General features: G+C 47.4%; 1 protein-coding gene across 1 annotated transcript in view; it reads right to left on the minus strand.

The window, feature by feature from the left end:
- LOC125941294 (uncharacterized) overlaps positions 1–13387 on the minus strand; it is a 148166-nt gene that overhangs the window by 22284 nt on the left and 112495 nt on the right. The window lies entirely within an intron of this gene.

Below are 13387 nucleotides of genomic sequence, written 5' to 3' on the forward strand. Positions count from 1 at the left end.
GGATGCTCGGACAGTTTTCTCGTTGGGTAACCATGGAAATGCTTACGCATTAAAAAAAAAAATGTTGTGACAGGACATTGAAACCGCAGGGCGGACCGCGCCTACGTTTGATGATCAGGCAGCTGTGTATGTTAACGAACGCACGTGGCGTCTGAGATCGTCCTGGAAGACGCGAAATGTGTGCAGCAGAGCATGCGGATTCTTGTGATGCGTGCAGGACCGTTAATGCGATGACAGTGTTGCAGGCCTCACGGTGTCCGCAGCGACGCGACCATCAAGAATATATTTTCTAATGCGTTTGCATTAGCAATGTCAAAGGGAAAGAAAAGCGTATTTGTGTACTGTAGTAAGCCGGTCACGTGGCAAAGATGGACTGGGAGAGCTCAGAAGAGCGTGTACATATATGTGCGTGTCCGCGAGCTTTAACCGCTTGGGGAATTTTACGCAAAGCACTGCCAGTGCCATGTTAAGACGACGAGTTCGACTTGAGCACAGATAAAATCTTTAAAATGTCAACGAACAAGTCACCTTAGTATAGCGACTTTCCCTTTTAGGTGAGGACCCCCATGGTACGCTGTGGCGCTCCTATCGCGTTCAGGCTAAACACAGCCTCACGAGTTGTCTCTACTCGCGGTGCTGCTATCCGATTGTGTAAGCGTGCATATATACGAACAGGCCAGATCAGTCTATTTTTTTTCTCAAAGAAATGAAACGGCTTCTGCGGATATAAGTAAGCGAGACTTAACGGCTTGGGATTGACTTTCCGTAGGAGCAAGGAGACCACTCTTCGTCGGTTGCAAGTGACACGGCCCCTTGCGCCGAGCATATGGCAGGGTACGTTGCCATATTCGATAGCATCTGCAACAGGATATCGGCGTTGGTGTCTTGCACGGGGGTGGTACCTTGAAACGCTGGCGCCGCGTCGCTGACGGGATACCTAGGGAGAAAATATGGCAAAGAAGAACAGTTGCAGTTCTCACATCGGACGTCATGCGTATTTTAGACTATCGTCACAATTCTATACACCGTGGCTGTTTCGGCTACCGCCTACGCCTCCCGCTGAGCTAGCGTTATGTTTGCCACGCATGCGCATTTCCTAGTAAGTGCGATCAGTTTAGAGTTTGACACAATCGCTAGAGGGAACTGTGGGGCTAGCGTCAACGGGACTTGCAAGCAGGTTGGTCCAGCCAGCATTGGAATGATTGTTAGTGCATGGATTTGCGTAAACTTTGTCCTTCTGACTTTAAACAAACAGAATAATGACCTTGCAAAATCTTCATTTTCGATAAAGTACTGAGAACACGGGACCTCTAGCACTGCACAGAAGACCGATATCGAAACCATTACGGCACGCGGACACCATGGACAAGCGGAACCGCTGCATTTAGCAGCGATTATGCCTGTTCGCGGATTCATATAACTTTCTGTGTTTCAAGAAAGTATACAATGCTTCGAAATGATGCCAATGATAGCTGATAAAGCGTGATAAACGAACCCGCGAGTACGTCTGAAGCTACAAGCACGAAGATCAGACAAATCCGTATACTAACCATCATTCCCATGGTGGCTGATGGTTCACGTACAGCACCAGTGTTCCCTATAGTGTGTGTAACTCTATATGCTATCAGTAATGCTAGAGCGGTGACGTCATGCTGAAATACTCTAGTGTGTGGGGCGTTGCACTGTGTATGGTGCCAGGGCATTTGAGCTATGAGGGAACACACGAGCTGTGCAAGCGAAATTGCGATTCAGGGCCCAGATTCACAAAACTTTTCTTTCGTAACTTCCCTTTGCAATTGGCTGGCGACCTTCGCTAATCACATGTCTCGCATCCGGATTGGCTAAAATTCTTTCTTGCGAAAACTTCTAGCGTAAGAAGTTTTCATGAATTCGGGCCCAGATTCGTCCTGACACCACCGAGCGCTAAGATTGTCCGAAAACCGCCAACATCGCTCAGCTTGACCTTGGCTATGGTCGGTATTCTCTAACGAAAGCACGAGTTGTTGTCATCGGCTTCTCCTTGGCATCCATCGCTGCATTGTATCGGCGACGCTGGGGGGATAAATGAAAGCGTCGACCGTCGCAAGGTGCCTGTACAAATGAGAGGACACGGCGACCAGGCTGGATTCATCGTGTAGAGCAGCGTTGCAAGGCATAGGGCGAAAGAAACGCCGTCTGTCGCCCATTTCTTTTTGTACGTTTTCATATTTTGCGCTGCTCTTCAAGATGATTTACACCACTGCAGCTACACTGCCCATTGGCCGCAGAGTTTCGCGCTATGATTACTATGAGGAAATGTAGCCGCCGATGTAATGTTCGTACATCATGGGAATCATGGTTAGTACGTGCATGAAATTTTCAACGATATTCACATCTAGCAGCAAAAGCAAAGCAGTGTCGCACACCAATTTGCCCAGCTTACCCATATACGGTAGCGGTATCTGCCTCGGTAATCGCAGCAGCAGTAGGAGAAGCCGGGGCTTGCTTCTCGTCGGCCGCCATGCTTTTTCTCCACGTCGACGTGGGAGTAATGACGGGGGCTTCGCTTCCGGGGGCGTTCGAAGCCATGGCGGTGGTTTAGAAACAAAGTCAGGCTGCGAAGACGTGTCTCAGCTGACGGGACGTTCTTCTCCTTCTGTCTCGTGCCGTAATCGCCGAGCGAATGCGCGCGCCGTTGACTTTGAGTTCTCTTTTTTTTTCCATTACTGTCTGTTGTTAGGGCAAGGCAACGTAAATGTTTCAAGGAGTAAGTACTACGCAAGAAAAAAAAATTGCCCGGCGGATTCTATCTCACTATGAATGTCGGCGTTAATGCGATTAGCATTGAAGCAAGAGAGTGAGACACAGTATCGGCAATGCCGAAAGGTTAATGCAGTCGGAATTCCAACTCGCGTTTCCCACACGCTGCGCCCTCTAGTGACGCCGCCCTAAGGACGGCGCGTGGCACGAGTCCAGTTACGCTGAGCATCGGATAAATTTAAAGGTTAAGATTTTTTTTGCCATTATAGAGCAGCACATAACCAGTTACACATACCTACTTGTCCAAGTTTGCGTCAAGACATTTCGGCAGAACCCACGTCACGACGAATGTCGATGTGAATGGGGTTAGTATTGACACGATGTAACGGCACCGTATGCCTACGCCCAAATCTGTAACGCACGCGGGTTCCTCGCGCTTCGATGATGATGATCTATTTGCATTCCCTCGGGGTGGCGACAAATAGTCACCTAGCCTGCTTGATTTTGAAGTTGAAGTTGAATTTATTTTCATCAGTAGTACAAAAAATAACAGGTGATCAGGTAAACCAGGTAATCGGGTACACTGTACATGTTCTTTATCTAGCACTTTTGTGTACCTCTCATTAATCTTTTTCAGTTTTTTTTCAAAAATTTACCTTTTACCGCTACCTATGATTTTAAGATATCATGTCGTATCAATCTTTTCCCTGCTTTTTTTTCCCACCAGTACTCCAATCGTCTCTTGCTGATCTCTACGGCTGATCTGTTTATGTTTCCTTCCACTTTAAACCCAAGCGCTTCTGGGAGTTGCACGTTACCTACGGGTTCTGGCTGGGTGGGTCCCGTCGCATTCCATTGGGATGTGATGAGTGGTGTCTGGATCTTTACTGCAGCGTACACATGTCTCATCTAGTTCCGAATATTTGTTCCCGCATGTTTTGGTCCTTAGGCAACCGGCTCGAGCCTCAAATAGCATGGCACTGCCCCTTTGTGTTATCGTACAGATTTTCGCTTCTAATTTCTTTCTTCTCATTCTTGTAAATCTCCATGGTCTTCTTGCTGTTTCCATTCTTTGCATCCAATTCACGGTCTCTATTTCACTCACTTTCTTTCTGATGACCCCTGGTTGTCTATTTACAGTTTCGATTATCCTGTACTTGGTTGCCAGCTTCCTTGACGTCTTCCTCCATTCTGTGTCCACGCTTTTCATGTACTCATACTTGTGCACTTTAGCCGCCCACTTATTTTCATCCATGTTCCTGAGCCTTTGTTCAAAACTAATTTTGCTCTGTGCTTCTCTGACCTCAAAAGAGGCCCAACCCATGTCACCCTGTACTGCCTCATTTGTGGTATTACCGTGGGCTCCCAAAGGGGCTTCCAACTCCACACGCAGTGCCCTCTAGCGTCGCGGCCGCGAAGTACGTCCATTGCGGAGGCTGCGAACACCGGCTAAATTTAGTGGACTTTTTCTTGTAATTGAAGAGTGGCACTATTCCGGAACACATATCCAGTTACCCAAGTTGGCGTCAAAGAAGTTTACTGTTGCTTCCCAATAAGTTGCTTCCCAAGAGAAGGGAAGCTCCGTCGAGAACGGCAGAAAACTAGGTGGGTTGATGAAATTAGGAAATTTGCAGGTGCAAGTTGTAATCAGTTAGCGCAAGACATTGGTATTTGGTTCATTGGTTCGAAGGCCTCTCCCTGCGATATTCGCATATCGCAGCGAGAGGCCTTCGTACTGCAGTGGACATAAATATAGGCTGCTGCTGCTGCTGCTGCTGCTGCTGATGATGATGATGAAGTTTACTTAAGAGCGGAACATATGCCAAGTGGTGCGTACCCAGCGCTGCAAGTCGGCGTCAAAGAGGTTAATTGATGAGCGGTACATATACCCAGTGCAGCATCCCCAGTGACCAATGCTGGCGCAGTGAAACGGCGAAGGTAATTTCGAACAGCTGCGTGCGCACAACGATGTTTGGTTTTCTCTTGTCATATTCACTCGTGTGCTGCGACCTAAAGCTCCTGACACGCTGGAAATATGCAAGTGAGGTAGAGGTACACAGCGTTCTTGACAAAAATATAACAATAAGAGCGAACAGAGAAAACAAAAGAAACTATGCGGAAAACGGGACAAAATATTACAGAACACTTCCTGGTCCCCCTGTCCGCTCTTGTCCAGATTTCCTCGGGCTGAAAGGTTAAATTCATGCAGTTTGGCACTTTGCCGTGTTCTATGTATTTATTTGTAGTCAGCGAGGTACCTTTTTCATAGTTCACATAATGTTACCTGTAATGGGATGTTCGTGGGTTGGGATCCCATATAAAAGGTGCGACATCAACAGAATTGAATCTGTACAAAGGAAAGCGGTTCGTTTTAGTTGTTATCGCTACGGCTGGGAATTATCGTCCTCGTCCGTCGTGAATTTCTTGTGAATGTGCTTCTAATATGCACTAGGCGGCATGCCGATTCTATGAAATTGCTACACTCGATTGTTCGCTCATCTAGTCGACAATGCTGTGCTGATTGCCTAAAGTCTGTCGCTGATTTTGCACCCAGAAGATGTCGCAGCCTTCAAACCTCAATCCTTTCTTTGAACGCACTAACAACTTCAAACACTGATAGTTATTTCCCGGGAGTTGTCGAATGCCCGGTTCTGTTCGTGAAGTGCCAATGTTTGATTTTGCAGAGGCGATTCTGTGTTTTTGTTTACCGCAGTACAATATAACGACCAACGTGGATGTTTACTGTAGTACTTCTTTATTTTGCATTGCTAGTTTCGATGCGTTAGCATTCATTGGCTATTTGCTGTGTATGCATCTATGTTTCTACCCAACCTTTTTCCCGCCTATCTGAGTCACAGGGTAGTCGATCGTCGAATAGATAATCGGGCTGCTGTTCCGAGGGAAGAGGTTTCGAAAACAACCATCGGACGAACGTGGGCTACTGAATATGTGGCAATGTATACATACTATCGACCCAAAAAACGTTTACGGACCACGGGATCTCAGAAAACGCTAAATATCCGAGCAGCCTTTAGAAGTAGCCGGTATAAACCGTACGTCGCAATGTTGTTCGCATACACCAGTAGAGGCCAGAAATGGGAATACCAGGCTGTGTTTTGAGGCTGCGGAGATTTTCAGCTTTTTGTCAGATGCCTTGGTCGGTAAACCTTTTTTGTTCGATAGGCTCCTTAACGAACCTCTTTCACGCCCACCTAGTTCACTGTAGACGTAAGCCTGGGTAGGTACCACTGTTGGACGAAACTGTTTGACGCTGACTTGGAGCACTGCGCATGCGCCAATCGGTCTGGGCTGGTGTCCAATGAGCATCTTCGATGCCGACTTGGGTCATCGGTATGTTACACTGGGTCCGTGCCGCCCAACAGTTAAACCGTTTCGCGCCGACCTGTGTCATAGCCCTGTCACAGGGCACGTGCAATGTGATTAGCAGGGAATGAGATTACGTGTTAATGCCAGTTTTTGTTGTTTCTACACGGGCATAGTGAATGACAATCACAGCTAATGGCATTCGCCCATTGAACGAGTTTCCCGAACTCATTCCCGCTCGACTTGTTTAATCTCGACGACAGGGGCTTGGCAAAAAATTACAGAATAGTAAGTTAAACCGAAATATGTTTTCAAATAACCATCCAATGTTTTCCATTGTATTGCTGACAAGTATAGTGAAAATATGTAAACAAGAAGCACGATTTGTAAGGTTTCGTTATCATAGCAGCCTGCCGAAAAACATTGCCATCAATTGCGAATGCCATTTTGTTTACCCGTGTAGACTGGGAACGCAAGACCGCAGTGACATTCGGTATGAATGTCATTTACTGCTAATGACATTACATGTACCGTGTGACAGGAGTATTACTGGGTAGTGCGAGATTAGGGCCGCTATCTTGTACGCGTTCGAAAAGCCGACGTTCGGTTTCGCCTCACGCGATCGGCCGAAATTCGCATAGGCTGCGATATCGGCGCGGCCTGGACAATCGCGTGAGACGAAACCGAACGTGGGCTTTTCGAACGCGTACAAGATGGCGGCCTAGGTATGGGCCACAAACTCAATGAAACTCCTTGATGTCCATTTGAGTCACGGGGTGTGTGCCGCTCTTCGATGTAAAAAAAAAAAAAAACATTTAAAATTTATCCGGTGCTGCTCAGAATCGAACTCGCCTCATGCGTGTTTAGACAACCTTGTCTTTATATACGGGGTGATAATTTTCAGGCTTTTCAGAATTTTAAAAATCGCCTGTTGCAGATAACACAATTTTAGTCCTTGAGGTGGATTATTCAGAGAGGCGGATATTACTTGCACGAGAGATCGAAACACATATTCGACTAAATAAAGCAATTCACTAATTAGCTTCTTAATTAATTAATTTACAGCACATAATGCCATTTAACAATATTATTTGGTTGAGTTTGCAAGGCGTATCGACTTGGAGTGAATTTCCAGAAAGACAGCAGTTTGGATATATGCGCCATCAAAGTCGCCGTAAAAATGCATTGTTCGACTTTTTTAAGAAAACGTTTTAAGAAAACGCATTTTTATGCATTGAAGCACAAAAGTAACCGTAACGCTCGCGTATTTTGTCCCGCGCTTTTGGCAAATAATCTCAAATAACACCATAGTCGCTTAGCTACACCGGCGGGTAGCAACGGTGGTGGGCATACAATTCTATTGGACGGTGGAATTTCATGCGGGGTGCGCAGTGTCAATGTTTGCAATTATTCAAAACATAGTAGTTCCAAGATAACGGACTAATTTTCGCTGGCCGAGACTCGTGGCAATGACGGAGCGTTACATGGCTTAGTTGGTTCGTGGTGCTACGAGTGCTGCCAGCTGAGGTGAAACATCGACGAAGAAGCACGAATCGGAAGAGGAGAATGCTGGACTAACAAGTTGACTCTATCCGAAAAAAGAAAGTGATGAATTAACGCGCGTTTCAACACCCCACGACCCGCATGCGAGAATTTGCAGAAGTGCATCCATGATGGGTCATCAACGACCGTATTGTCTGACATCTCTTTCACTTTCCACTTTTTGTCTGTCGTCAGTGCCTATGGCGAAGCCACGTCGCCGTTATCGCCGGGATCGACTTCTGGGAACCGCGAATAATGCGGAAATAATTGAAAATGAAACGCGTCGTTACAGCAAACGGACACTTGGGGCCCGGCAATATAGTTTCCTGGCGGCGTCTGGCGTATCCATTCCAGGCTCTGAGGGGTGGCCGCCAGAGAGCATCATCGCTGACAGACCTCTGTCGGGCCCTGTCGCGGTAAGTCAAGAACTTTATGCGCTCCGTGAGGCATACCGCGTTAATCTGATAAGGTATCTCGCTCGGCTACACATGTCCCAGAGCATCGTTTTCCGTTATCAACCATGGGTGATCGGCTAACGAAAAGCTGCGACCTAGGCTCCCTATTGGCGCTAATTGAACGCGCCGAACGTGGAGTTGCGGCCAGTCAGTGTGCTGAGCAGAGGACACATTCAGTCGTCTGCCTTTAATGCCGCTCGCGTGGTTCACAAACGTCTTTTTTTCCGCTGGTTTCACTGTGTTGGTTCGCACTTTGTTTTTCGAGTGGCCACGCTTTCTAGCCAATACCGGTGTTTCAACGGCGACATAGTGGTATTTCAATAACCTAAGCAGAGTCGTTCCCTACGCAGCTTCGAGGTGTGAAGTCCTAAGTGCATCAAACCTTCTTTCAAGAGTTAGCCTGACATTTTATGCACTCGGTGGTTCGTATGCCGTTGTTATTGCACGCGTGGACAGTCTTCTGGCGACCGGTCATGGCGTCGGTATCCTTTCATGGACCCGTCCAGAAAGGCAGCGTGAATTTTCGGCTTCGAAGGAACGCGTATGGTAAGCTGTGTGATATTTCTCTTAAGTTTGATGCTATGCTGTCGGAAACACGGTACCAGTGTTTGCAGCCATGATACAGGTCACGGATGGGCTCTTCAAGTTGCGACATAATTGCTTCGTGATTCGCATCTTCGGCTACGCGCTTTCCTCCAACATGGCGGCTAGGATAACGTCAGCGTAAGCCATCTTGATGGCCGTACGCTGCAATAAGTCTTTCTGGAGTCATCGAAACACAATTCCCTTCATTAAGCGATGCTTTCTCAGCGAACCCTACCGAACTTTGCTTATCGTGACTACTGCTGATGTCTTTGCCAAGGTATATGTAAACTGGTAGCGTAGCTTCCATAGAAACCCACATGTCAAGAAAATGGCGCCTCGTTGCAACCGTCGCCATCTACGTATCGGGGTGACAACTAACAGCAAGGAAAAAATAAAAAATAAAAAGTGACGTCGCAACCGGAAACGGCAGTGACGTCAAGATCTTAGGCTGCTTGGCGCGAATGTTTGAATTTCTTCAGTGTCCGGCATTTCGACCGCAACGCCAGCAGTTATTTTTCTTTTGAGGCTGATGCGAGTTTGTGACTCGCCGGTGAGCGAATAGGGTGGAAGTAAATGACAGTTCCACAGAGGTTACAAGCAAATTTCACTTTTATTCGTCTAGAATAATGCAACCAATATAATCGATCAAGCAAAACTTGTTTCAATGGATGAAAAGTACTATGGCCAGCACACAGTCGTAATGTATAGCAACACGCGAAACCTTTTCACAGAATCATTCGCAATTCCGTGCGACACCATGTGTTCATATCCAACAGTTATCAGACAAGACAACATTGCTCCACATCATCATTTAGAAAACATTTGACTTGCTAATTTTGCTTCCCGTTGGACACTCAGAGCCTGTGTTACGGTGAGTGAACGAACATTGCGCGACGTTTCTTCGCGGAGCGTTCCGCATTTATCGTCACGACGAGACACAGCGCGTCGGATGCCGCAGCGTGAACTTGCACGATAACAAGAAACGTGCACTCACACCTTTCGCCAATGAATGCCGTGCGCTAGGCCATGCAAAATTTGAAGTGAAGCGCACGCCACACTTTGAACAAACACGCAAGGAAAAAAAAAATTGGAGGACGCTTAAAGCTTCGCCTTTAAGAGTAGAACGCGATAGCGTTATCGGGACCCGTTCGCATTGCATCGTTCGCATACGGCTAATAGGCTTCATTCACTGCAACATTGAACGTGGGAAAGCCAGCTTACAAAGACCAAGCTTACACCGATCCCCTTAATGTCGGCTTCACTTTGAAACTGGAATGCATTGCTGGAAAACGTTTTTTTCAGGGGCAATATAAGTAGTCTTACATTAAAATGTGAAGGCCCTAGCACCCTTTTTTATTATTTTATTAATTGTTTGCTATTGCCCCGACGCGCGCAGGTCTGATAGAAATGCTGGAAAAGGGGTTTGTGTTTGAGTTTCCTCGTAGCAGAATTAGGTTTTCTCGTACATTCAAATTACAATCCGACCCCGATTGGTAAACAATCCGACGGCGAATCCGACGCCGAATGGTAAAGTCGTACTTTACCATTTTCTCTGATGGATTTCACTGTGAGAAATTTAATTTTTGTTCACCGAAACCTTGCACCACGTGGAGGCGCCTGCGCGGTCGATGTGGTTGGATGATTTTCTCCGCCACCCGCGATCACACGCCGGTTGCCGACGACGGATTTTCTGCGACACGGGGCCATAAACGCTATCGCGTTCTAGTGAGCAACGCCATTCCGCACGACATAATAGCTGGTTTGCACAGTCTTGCCAAGTCTTGCGCCAGAATTACTGGTTGGTAGATGTCACCAAGAACGAACTTGTAAATTGTGAAATAGGAACAAAATTAACATTTGTTGTTTTAGTACAGCAAAAATATTTGAAACGGAATATTTACTCGTATGACGGTATTCTGATTAAAAATTTTCGGACAATTGTCCCCCCCCTCCCTCACCTAGTCGCGCTTCAATCGTGCACCACCAACTGCTATCTCTGGCGATAGGTTTTGGCACGCTTTTCGTTACAAGCTTCGCGACCTATTTAGATGGACCTTGTCTGTGCTTTTTTGAAGAAATATTCAGTCGGTGTCGTGCATATGATTCCCTTAGACTGTGGCAAGGTATACATCGGCCAAACTGGGCGTTGTATAAATGAACGCCTACGAGAGCATGTACTATCAATCAATAAAGGGACAGGATTCGCATTTGCCTCATCACTGCAGAGTGTGCACGTGTGAACCTTTGCTGGAAAGAACATGCATATTAGGAAAAGTGAGGATACGGTGGCACGGGAACTAGCAGAGGCGATGTATATAAGAAAGTTTGGTGACCAGTGTATCAGCGTTCCGTCGTTGCCTCTTTACGAGAATGAGTTTAGTTTCCTTGCTGATAGGATGTGATTAGGCTTGGTGTCTATCTTCTGTGAACTCATTGTTCATGTTCCTGTACGCATGCCTGAGGGTATATAAGTGAAGCATCGGGGAAAATAAAAGTCAGTTGCGAGTGTGCGTCAGTCCGTGTCTTTTATTCTGTCGTCCGCGTCTAATTTTTTTGCGCCTGAAACCATTTCTATTCCCTCTTTATCGTCGTTATGTGGGTGAGGAGGTCCTGAATGGGGTTGCCACCGTCCGAAGAAGGTGCTAGGGAGACGACCGCGACGCAACGACACTAGCGGAAGCAGCTGGTAGCGGCGCCTTCCAAGCACGACATCCGAGAGCATCGAGCGATGACGGATGCCGAAGGCTGCATCACTAAGCACAGTTGAATACCTACCGCGTTTTTTGCCAACCTGCCTCCTGCCCGTTCATCAAGCATCCTGGAAGGCAGTGTGTCTTCTTGGGGAGACCCAGTAAACTATCTGGTGTTTTATTGTCACTGTGTGTGTATGTGTGTGTGTCATACTTGTGCCCGTGCGCAGGTTGGCTGGGAAGCTAGGCAGTGCCCGACATGCCTATTGTGGTGACTTCGGGGGGGGAGGACGAGAGACGGACTCTTTCAGCAGACGAAGAGGAAGAAACGAAAAGCTTTATACAATATTTACAGATAGTGGATAATCGCGTACATGTAGCTCTAAGAGCGCATCAGATCGACTGGGCGGCTGGTGGCGACTCTCTGTCGTAACAATGGGACGGTTCTCCCTTAAATCCCATTTTCGTCTCCTCGTCGGCAGGAACCAGGCGGGGTGGCTGCTGACGTCTCCCACGTCGAATTCTTGATTGGTCGCGTAGAAGTGAGAGCGCCCGTCGCCTCGATGATAGGCACGTAGTATGGCACAACACTATGGAGGAGCTAGGCGGGATGGAACCTGCTTACAATGGGTTTGCCCATAATCACAGTATTTATTACGGCCGGGCTGTTAAGAGCTAGGTTTCAGGAGATCGCGTCCGTTGACCAACCGGCGTGTACAAGCATTCCGGCTCCATGTGCGTGGTGGTTTGGCTCCATGTGCGTGGCGGTTTCCCGCCAGTTGTGCCTTAGCACAGGTGTCAAAACGGATGATGGATGGCCCATAGTTATACCGCTCGCGACCGCCGATGCCTCTTTCAGAAGTGTCGCGATACTCGGTGGCGGCACGTTCCACCAATCGGTGTGTCGCTTTGTCTCGTGGCGTAGAGATCGCGCTGTTATCAGCAGTTGCTCTTTGGACTCGCTATGGGACGGACGCTCGTTTAACCACATCTTCCAGGATCCTGATGTCAGGATCCTGACGAAGTCATGCAGTGTACCGCGGCTATGAAGGCTGTGGCTGATACGCTAGCCTATGACAATGGGGCGGACTTGGCGCAGCAAACGCACTACTTGGCCATAAAAAACTTGGCCGACGAAAACAAGACGCTGGTGTCCTTTCTCTTTGACGAACATGTCGAAGACGCTCAATATGGTCCATAATGATAATATATAAATTCACTATAGCAATGTTCACTATAGCAGACCCTCCTTAGTCACAGCTTCGCTGGCTTTCATCGTCACAGTAGTGGAAACGCTCTGAATGTTTTTTTGTTTAGTGACTCCCGGTTCAGCTACTGCTTGCAAATAATGTTTGCAAATAAAGGGTCTTTGCAGTTCTTGCCATTGAATAGCCTGTTCTCTTATTACAAAGGTATGTAATGCTGCGTATGTAGTAATACTTTGTTTGAGCTTGCAGTGGCTGGTGTGAGAACCGCAATTTACAGCAACTTGATTTTCAATTTCTCTGTGACACCTAAGCCCTTGCTCGGAAAATTCTCCCCGCGTAATTATGCCCCTCCCCCTTTCCCCTCCCTACACATCGATTTTGCGTGAAAACAAGTGCCAGCATTATGCGAGTAAATATGGTACTCATCACATGCTGATAGTCGCGGGAACTTATATTAATAAAACCCCAATCGTTTCATTTGAAGCTCTGTGGCCGATTCCCTTCGCGGGTATGTGCCATATTAATTTAGGAATCAACGTCAACATTGTTCTCAGTCAAGCAGAGGTCGTACGTATACCGAGCCTCGCGAGGTCGCCGGTGGAATGCCCAGTCGCGCATGCAGGGCGGCCACGTTTCGCCACAAGCGGAACTCAACAACGGCCTCGTATACTACACTGCTCTCCCACAAATCCTGGCGGTCGAAATTCACAGCCCTTCATTACAGTGCTTCTCAAGGGTCTCGCGTCGTTATAGGCTGCCTTCAGGCCGCGGCGTGCACAGCTATCAAAAGCGGCTTCACTGCCGAAAAAAATGTTTAATACGCGTCTCGTAGAACTTGATACAG

This window comes from Dermacentor silvarum, chromosome 11 (assembly GCF_013339745.2).
Source record: "Dermacentor silvarum isolate Dsil-2018 chromosome 11, BIME_Dsil_1.4, whole genome shotgun sequence".
In the NCBI taxonomy this organism is placed as follows: Eukaryota; Metazoa; Arthropoda; class Arachnida; order Ixodida; family Ixodidae; genus Dermacentor; species Dermacentor silvarum.